Consider the following 10444-nt stretch of genomic DNA (forward strand, 5'->3'; position numbering starts at 1 on the left):
TGATCCTTCCAGGAGAAATTTGGATGATTTCTCCATGATGAGTTATAGGTGTTTCCATAAGGTTCACCCATGTAATTAACCTCTGCCATGGCAGGATTCTCAGGATCATAAGCTTCTTCAGAAGCTGCCTCTCTAGTACTGTTGGATGCATGTTGCAATCCATTCAGATTTTGAGAGATCATGTTGACCTGTTGAGTCAACACTTTGTTCTGAGCCAATATGGCATTCAGAGCATCAATTTCAAGAACTCCTTTCTTCTGAGGTACCCTATTATTCACAGAATTCCTCTCAGAAGTGTACATGAACTGGTTATTTGCAACCATGTCAATGAGTTCTTGAGCCTCTTCAGGCGTTTTCTTCAGGTGAATAGATCCACCTGCAGAATGATCCAATGACATTTTCGAAAATTCAGAGAGACCATAATAGAATATATCTAATATGGTCCATTCTGAAAACATGTCAGATGGACATCTTTTGGTCAGCTGCTTGTATCTTTCCCAAGCTTCATAGAGGGATTCACCATCTTTTTGTTTGAAGGTTTGAACATCCACTCTCAGCTTGCTCAACTTTTGAGGAGGAAAGAATTTATCTAAGAATGCAGTGACAAGCTTATCCCATGAGTCCAGGCTATCCTTGGGTTGTGAATCCAACCATACTCTAGCTCTGTCTCTTACAGCAAAAGGGAAAAGCATGAGTCTGTAGACTTCAGGATCAACTCCATTCGTCTTTACAGTCTCACAGATCTGTAAGAACTCAGTTAAAGACTGGTAAGGATCTTCAGATGGAAGTCCATAAAACTTGCAGTTTTGTTGCATTAAAGCAACTAGTTGAGGCTTAAGCTCAAAGTTATTGGCTCCAATGGCAGGAATGGAGATGCTTCTTCCATCAAATTTGGACGTTGGCTTTGTGAAGTCACCAAGCATTCTCCTTGCATTATTATTATTATTTTCAGCTGCCATCTCTTTCTCTTGTTCGAAAATTTCTAGAAGGTTTCTTCTGGATTGTTGTAATTTAGCTTCTCTTAATTTCCTCTTCAGAGTCCTTTCAGGTTCTGGATCAATCTCAACAAGAGTACCTTTATCCTTGTTCCTGCTCATATGAAAGAGAAGAAAACAAGAAAAGAAAGAGGAATCCTCTATGTCACAGTATAGAGATTCCTTTATGTTAGTAGAAAAAGAAAGGGGGTAGAAGAATGAAGAAGAGGGTTCGGATTTTTGGATGAGGAGAGGTGAAGAGAAGTGTTAGTAATTAAATAATTAAATAGAAGAAGAAAAGAGGAGGGAGAATTCGAAAATAATTTTGAAAAAGAGTTAGTGATTTTCGAAAATTAAAGATAAATGTAATTAAAATTAAAATTTGAAACAATTAGTTAATTAAAAAGAATTTTTGAAAAAGAGTGAGATATTTTCGAAAATAGGAGAGAGAGAAGTAGTTATGTGGTTTTGAAAAAGATGAGAAACAAACAAAAAGTTAGTTAGTTGATTGTAAAAGATTTGAAATCAAAATTGAAAAAGATAAGAAGATAGCAAGTTAGATAAGATATTTTGAAATCAAATTTTGAAAAAGATAAAATTTTTGAACAAGATAAGGTAAAAGATAAAAAGATTTAATTCAAAAATTTTTAAAAATCATTTACTTCACTAACAAGAAACTACAAGATAAGATTCTAGAACTTAAAGATTGAACATTTCTTAACAAGAAAGTAACAAACTTCAAGTTTTTGAACCAATCACATTAATTATTAGTGAATTTTCGAAAATATGATGTAAAGATAAGGAAAAGATTTTGAAAATATTTTGAAAAAGATTTTTGAAATTTTCGAAATTTATAAAGAAAATGAAAAAGATATGATTTTTGAAAAAGATTTTGAAAAGATAAGATTTTTTTTTTTTTAAATTTGAAATTTTGACTTGACTTGTAAGAAACAACTAATTTTGAAAAATTTTTGACCAAGTCAACCCAAAATTTCGAAATTTGGAGGGAATTAAGGAAAAGATATTTTTTTGATTTTTGAATTTTTAATGAAAAACACAAAAATGACCCAAAACATGAAAATTTTGGATCAAGACACAAGATGCATACAAGAATGCTATGAATGTCAAGATGAACACCAAGAACACTTTGAAGATCATGATGAACATCAAGAACATAATTTTGAAAAATTTTTGATGCAAAGAAAACATGCAAGACACCAAACTTAGAAATCTTTAATGCATGGAAAATATGAATGCAAAAGTGCACAAGAAAAACAACAAAAGACACTAAACAAGAAATCATCAAGATCAAACAAGAAGACTTATCAAGAACAACTTGAAGATCATGAAGAACACTATGAATGCATGAAATTTTCGAAAAAAATGCAAGAAAAATTTTTAAAGCATGCAATTGACACCAAACTTAAAAATTGACTCAAGACTCAAACAAGAAACACAAAATATTTTTGATTTTTATGATTTTCTAATTTTTTTGAATTTTTATTAATTTTTTTTCGAAAATAAAGTTTAGAAAAACGAAAAATAAAAGAAAAATTTTGAAAAAGATTTTTGAAAAGAAAATTACCTAATCTGAGCAACAAGATGAACCGTCAGTTGTCCATACTCGAACAATCCCCGGCAACGGCGCCAAAAACTTGGTGGACGAAATTGTGATCCATGTTCTAATTATTTTGAGATGAAGGCTTCTAAGGGGCACCAGTTGAATTCACAACTCCGTTCAACTAACCAGCAAGTGTACTGGGTCGTCCAAGTAATAAACCTTACGTGAGTAAGGGTCGATCCCACAGAGATTGTTGGTATGAAGCAAGCTATGGTCACCTTGCAAATCTCAGTTAGGCAGATTAAAAAGTTATGGGTTCGAAAATTAATAAAAAGAAAATAATAAAAGGAATAGAATACTTATGTAGATTCATTGATAGGAATTTCAGATAAGCATATAGAGATGCTGTATGGCTCAAGGACGCCTGCTCTCCTACTGCTTCTATTCAATCCTTCTTACTCCTTTCCATGGCAAGCTTTGTTTAGGGGTTCACCATCAGCGGTGGCTACTTTCAATCCTCTCGGGAAAATGATCCTATGCGGTTGTCAGTCGCACGGCTAATCGTCTGGAGGCATCACCCATGGTTGACGGCTACATCCCATCCTCGCAGTGAAAACTAATGCTCACGCACTCTGTCACAGTACGGCTAATCACTGGTTGGTTTCCGCGCCTACTGGAATAGAATCCCTTGATTCTTTTGCGTCTGTCACTAACGCCCAGCACTTGCAAGTTTGAAGCACGTCACAGTCATTCATTACCGGAATCCTACTCGGAATACCACAGACAAGGTTAGACTTTCCGGATTCCCAGGATGCTACTCGGAATACCACAGACAAGGTGAGACTTTCCGGATCCTCATAAATGCCGCCATCTATCTAGCTTATACCACGAAGATTCTGTTGGGGAATCTAAGAGATACACATTCAAGCTCTGTTGCATGTAGAACGGAAGTGGTTGTCAATCACGCGCGTTCATAAGTGAGAATAATAATGAGGGTTATTTACTCATCATATTCATCATATTCTTGGGTGCGAATGAATATCTTGGAATAAGAATAAGAGAGATTTGAATAAAAGAAAATAGAACTTCATTAATACATGAGGTACAGCAGAGCTCCACACCCTTAATCTATGGTGTGCAGAAACTCCACCGTTGAAAATACATAAGTGAAAGAGGTTTAGGCATGGCCGAATGGCCAGCCCTCTCCATGATCAAGTGACCGAATGAATAATGAGTTAAAGTGGTCAAAAGATGTCTAATACAATAGATAAATGTCCTATATATACTAGACTAGCTACTAGGGTTTACATGAGTAAGTAATTGATGCATAAATCCACTTCCGGGGCCCACTTGGTGTGTGCTTGGGCTGAGCTTGATCTATCCACGAGCTGAGGCTTCTCTTGGAGTTGAACTTCGAGTTATGACGTGTTTTGGGCGTTCAACTCCGGATCATGACGTTTTTCTGGCGTTTAACTCCAGACAGCAGCATGTACTTGGCGTTCAACGCCAAGTTACGTCGTTAATTTCCGAATAAAGTATGGACTATTATATATTGCTGGAAAGCCCTGGATGTCTACTTTCCAACGCCGTTGAGAGCGCGCCAATTGGAGTTCTGTAGCTCCAGAAAATCCATTTTGAGTGCAGGGAGGTCAGATTCCAACAGCATCAGCAGTCCTTTTGTCAGCCTTTCTCAGAGTTTTGCTCAAGTCCCTCAATTTCAGCCAGAATTTACCTGAAATCACAGAAAAATACACAAACTCATAGTAAAGTCCAGAAATGTGAATTTAACATAAAAACTAATGAAAACATCCCTAAAAGTAGCTTGAACTTACTAAAAACTACTTAAAAACAATGCCAAAAAGCGTATAAATTATCCTCTCATCACATATTCTGTACAGGTGCAAATTGGAATTGAATTGGCTTTACAGTTGGTTATCACGTTTGAGGGCAAACGTTGGGCCAAACGTCCTTTGAAAAATGGTTTCTGGTTTGCTGTCATTGACGTTCGACTCAACGTTGGAGGGCCAACGTTCTACTTATTCACACGTATGCATGCTTTGCGCATCCGCGCAAAAGGGTCAAAAATGCTCATCCACGCAGACGTGCTTTACGCGTGCACGTGGATGCAGAGATTTCATTTTCCAGTTCTAAAACCAAGCAGGAGACGTTGGCATTTTCACGCGTGCGCGTACTTCACACTTACGCGTGCATTACCTTTATTCTCCATCCACGCGTACGCGTCGATTCAAGATTCCCAACTCCCATTTCTAAAATTTTATCACGGACGTTGGAGGCTAACGTTTGAGGTAACGTTGGACCTCCAATGTTCGCACATCCACGCGTGCGCGTTACCTACGCGTGCGCGTGGATGCCAAATGTTCAAGTTCCAAACTGAATGTTGCAAATCAAGATTTGGGACGTCACTTTGTCCTCTTGTCAACGTTGCAAATTTCATGCCCACTATAGACTATTATATACGGTGGGAAAGTTCTGAATGTCAGATTTCTAACCTAACTGGAATCACCTCAATTGGACATCTACAACTCTCAAGTTATGCTCCTTTGAAGGGGACAGGGTCGCTGGTGTCGGAGTGCAATGTTGGAGGTAATGTTGGACCTCCAACGTTTGCACCAACGTTGGGAATATTGCCAGATTTGGAAGCTCAAACGTGCTGTCCACCCAATACTATTAATTATTGTTGGAAAGCCCTGAATGTCTACTTTCTACTGCGATTGAAAGCGCATCATTTGGAGCTTTACAGCTCGAGTTATACTCCATCGAAGGTGCATAGGTCAGCTGGCCTTACTACAGGTTAGTACCATGTTCGTTTATGCACTTTTCGGGGCAGTTTACTCCCTCAATTTTAGTGTCAACCATGTAGCACCATATATGCTTGGAAAGCTCTTGATTCCTACTTTCCAATGCTTTTGAAGTCACCTCATTTGGAGCTCTGTAGCTCAAGTTATTCTTGTTGGAAGTATACCTCTTCAGGCTGTGGGGAGTGACGTTTCTAGCAACTTTGGAGCACCAACTTTGGCTCCAATGTTGCTTCCCTTTGCCTCCTCTCATGGCCTTCTTGTTGCTTCTTTGCCTTCCCTTCTCTTAGCTTCCTTTCCACCTATCATTAACCAAACAAAATGCATGAAAGCTTTGCTAATCTCACAAGAAATTGCATCATTCATAATCAACAAGTAAACATAGCAAGATTCTTATGAAAATGCATCAGAATAACAATATTTGATTAAATCAAGCCATGCATGAATTTCTCATCCAAATACTCACTTATTGCCTAAGAAATGCATGAAAATACTCTAAAATAAACTAAAAATGGCTTGTGAAAGTAGCCAAGATGCCCTGGCATCACAACACCAAACTTAAACCTTGCTTGTCCCCAAGCAAGAAAAGAATCATGCAATAAAGATTGACAAACCAAGGTGAGAAGAATAGTAACTCAATGTTCATGGTTGGCTAGTTTTCTATGCATGCCACTATCACAAAAGAAATGTAAATGATTGATGCTTCTATCTAGCTCAATTTATGAAATCTTTTCCTTATATTTCTTCCTTGAAACAATCTTTTGATTTTCTTATTAGCTTCTCCTTTAGGGTGCTTTGCCCCATGAGTTGATAACAAAGCTACGACTCTACATGCTTTGTTTTCAAGTATTACCACTTGATACATAAGCACCACAAGCATTTAATTAGAGGACTTCTTTAAGCTTATTTGTTTCTTTTCTTAACTCTCTAATCATTGATGCTCAGAGCCTTGAGCTTTGAGGGAGTGCATTTGCACTTGAGCCTAACCTTGACTTTAAGTGTTTTGTTTTCAAGCTTTTTGCTTGATACATAAACACCACAAGTGCTTAACAATGAAATTGTCATTGGTACTCAGAGCCTTCAGCTTTCTCATTCTTTCCTTTTTTTCTTTTCTTGCCTTAATTGCAATTGCTTTTTCAAGGTTTTCATGATTTCCAAAGATTTCACAAAATGTCCTAGATGAAAACTTCAATTAAATTAAATCTAATGTAATTAAGCAACAATTATCATACTAGCCTTCCAATACTTGTATGCATATGCTAAGTTCTTCTTTAATTCCTTGTTTGTTTATGACCATTATGCTTTACTGCTTTGAACTTTATAAAACTCAAGTTGGTAGTCATAGTGGCACAGCAACATGTTACAGATCAAAATTCAGGCTATGCTTATTCATACACACATGTAAACATAGAAGATAAAGACAATCATGCAATTTAAAATGCTGGAAACAAATGAGAGGAAAAGGAATTTTACAACCTTGTAATTCATCTTCTCTATTATTGTCATTTTCCTCACATTCTTCCCATTCCCTTGCCAAACTCAGAATGCTTGCTCATCCTCAAGCGATAATTAGAACAATGGCTATGGGACTAAGATGGATCATGAATGTCTTACACAAGGAAAATGTTAGTGGTACATGTGTTTAAGCAAGCAAAAATGAAAGATAACAATCAAGGCACAGAAAACAGAGACATTGTGATTGCAAACATAGAGGGTGTGTATGATACATTGCATAAAGAAAGTAAATGGCACACCAAACTTAGTGTGACACTTACACTTGAAATTGATCCAAGTATCCAGTAAATATTGGAAGCAAATTTTGTTGCATAGCAACACCAAACTTAGAATGCAATCACATATCCATTTTATTTGAACTAAGACTAAATGAAATTGTTATATGTTAAATTTAATCACCAAGCCAAGAATCTGTCATGAATGAGGATTTCTTGGGGATGTATTAACAAAAATAGTTAATAAAAGAATGCATTAAAAACAAGAAAATGACTAAAACAAAGAGAAAACTAAAATTGTCTAACTACAAGGAAGATAACATTGCAAAGGGCCTTATAATTATGCAGACAAGTGGTGTTGCTGAATGAATTGCCTAGAAAAATAAGTGGCACACCAAATTTAGAATCTTAGTGTGACACTTCCATGTAGAATTGATGCAATCATCCAAAGGGATTGAAAACAAATTATTGCAGGGCAACACCAAACTTAGAATGTAACCATATGCCAATTTATTTGAATTTAAACAAAGTAGACAGAGAAATTAAACACAGCAGGGAAACGAAATGTTACCTAAGGTTGGGTTGCCTCCCAACAAGCGCTCTTTTAGTGTCATTAGCTTGACATGTTGTTCTTCACTTTCTTCCTCTTCTTCTAGTTTGTTAAGAGGAATGACCACAAGGGGGGAGAATATTCAGCTGTTGTCCCCTGTCTTGGCCTCTCCCCAGCAAGCTTTCTTTTGTTAGTGGCTTGATTGAGCTTGCTTGTTGGATCAGGGGTAGGATCGGTGCTCTTGTTAGTTACCTTCACTTCTTTGATTTCAATACTTAGTGATTGTGTGATTGTTGGAGTGTTTTTTTCATCAAGAGCCTCTTGAATTGGTGGTTCCATGAGCCCTTCCTCTATGCACTTTTCTGCTTCACTTGAGTTTGGATCTCCTTGATTGTCTTCCTCACTTTCTTGTTCTTTCACTTCCTCCTTTACACTCAACATTTGACTTAATAGCACTTTCATGGAGGAGGTTTGTTGTTCTTCCCAAGATTTCTTCATCTCCTCTTCATATCTTTTAATCTCGGATTCAAGTGTTGAGAGTTTTTGGTTTAGGAAGGTTTGTGGAGGTTGTGAGTTTTTCATGTTCCTTTGTCATCTCAAGTGGCTTCTGTGGATATGTAGTCTCAGGTTCGACTATCTCCACAACCTAATTCTTCACTGAAAATTTGCTTGACACATGCCTCTTCTTCTTGCTCTTCCACTTCCTCCTTCACACTTAACATTTGGTTTACCAGCACTTTCATGTTTTTGAGGGAGTTCTCTTGGTCATTCCAGGATCTCTGTGCTTTCCTTTCATATCTTTCAAGCATGGTTTCAAACCTTGAGAGGCTTTGGTTCATGGAAGTTTGTGTGGACTGTGAGTTTTGGAAGAGATCTTGTATCAAGGGATAGTTAAGTGATGAAGAATTTTCAGATGAAAAACTGGGAGGTGAATGATGAGCGGATATTTTATACGCTTTTTGGGGGTAATTTCATATAGATTTTTAACATGTTTTAATTAGTTTTTAATAGAATTTTATTAGTTTTTAAACAAAAATCACATTTCTGGACTTTACTATGAGTTTGTGTGTTTTTCTATGATTTTAGGTATTTTCTGACTGAAATTGAGGGAGCTGAGCAAAAATCTGATTTAGGCTGAAAAAGGACTGCTGATGCTATTGGATTCTGACCTCCCTGCACTCGGAATGGATTTTTTGGAGCTACAGAAGTCCAATTGGAGCACTCTCAATTGGATTGGAAAGTAAACATCCAGGGCTTTCCAGCAATATATAATAGTCCATACTTTGCGCGAAGATAGATGACGTAAACTGGCGTTCAACGCCAGTTCCATGTTGCAGTCTGGCGTCCAGCGCCAGAAACAAGTTACAAGTTGGAGTCCAGCGCCCAAAACACGTTACAACCTGGTGTTCAACTCCAGAAACAGCCCAAGCACGTGAGAAGCTTAAGTCTCAGCCCCAGCACACACCAAGTGGGCCCCAGAAGTGGATTTCTGCACCAATTATCTTCATTTACTCATTCTCTGTAAACTTAGGTTACTAGTTTAGTATTTAATCAACTTTTAGAGACTTATTTTGTACCTCATGACATTTTTAGATCTGAATTTTATACTCTTTGACGGCATGAGTCTCTAAACTCCATTGTTGGGGGTGAGGAGCTCTGCGGCGTCTCGATGAATTAATGCAATTACTTCTGTTTTCCATTCAAACACGCTTGTTCTTATCTAAGATGTTCATTCACGCTTAATTATGGAGAAGGTGATGATCCGTGACACTCATCACCTTCCTCAACCCATGAACGTGTGTCTGACAACCACCTCCGTTCTACATCAGATTGAATAAATATCTCTTAGATTCCTTAATCAGAATCTTCGTGGTATAAGCTGGATTGATGGCGGCATTCATGAGAATCCGAAAAGTCTAAACCTTGTCTGGGGTATTCCGAGTAGGATTCTGGGATTTGATGACTGTGACGAGCTTCAAACTCGCGAGTGTTGGGTGTGATGACAAGCGCAAAAGAATCAATGGATTCTATTTCGACATGATCGAGAACCAACAACTGATTAGCCGTGCTGTGATAGATCATTTGGACCATTTTCACTGAGTGGATGGGAAGTAGCCATTGACAACGGTGACACCCTACATATAGCTTGCCATGGAAGGAGCCTTGCGTGTGGGAAGAGGAATACAAGAAGAAAGCTTAAATGAGAAAGACAAAGCATCTCCAAAACTCCAACATATTTTTCATTACTGCATAACAAGTAATTATTTCACGCTCTTTTATTTTTCTAATAATTCAAACTGATAATTATAATTGATATCCTGACTAAGAATAATAAAATAAACATAGCTTGCTTCAAACCAACAATCTCTATGGGATCGACCCTTACTCACGTAAGGTATTACTTGGACGACCCAGTGCGCTTGCTGGTTAGTGGTACGAAATCATAAGAAATCTTGATTTTGATATTGGGATAAAAATTTCGTGCATCAAGTTTTTGGCGCCATTGCCGGGGATTGTTCGAGTTTGAACAACTAAAGGTTTATTTTATTGCTTAGATTAGGAATAATTTATTTTTGTTGCTATAGAGTCATTAAATTCTGAGTCCTTTATTCCCTTTTCAAAAATTTTTCAAAAATATTATTTTTCTTTATCAAATTTTTAATTTTTTGTGAGGTTAGTGTTTTGTTCTAAGTTTGGTTTCAATTACATATGTTATATTTTCCCTTTTAAATTTTCGAATTTGTGCTCTTTTATCTTCAAGTTGTTCTTGTTGATTTTTCTTGTTGATCTTTAATTTTTCTTGTTCTGTGTCT

This window comes from Arachis stenosperma, chromosome 4 (assembly GCF_014773155.1).
Source record: "Arachis stenosperma cultivar V10309 chromosome 4, arast.V10309.gnm1.PFL2, whole genome shotgun sequence".
NCBI lineage: Eukaryota > Viridiplantae > Streptophyta > Magnoliopsida > Fabales > Fabaceae > Arachis > Arachis stenosperma.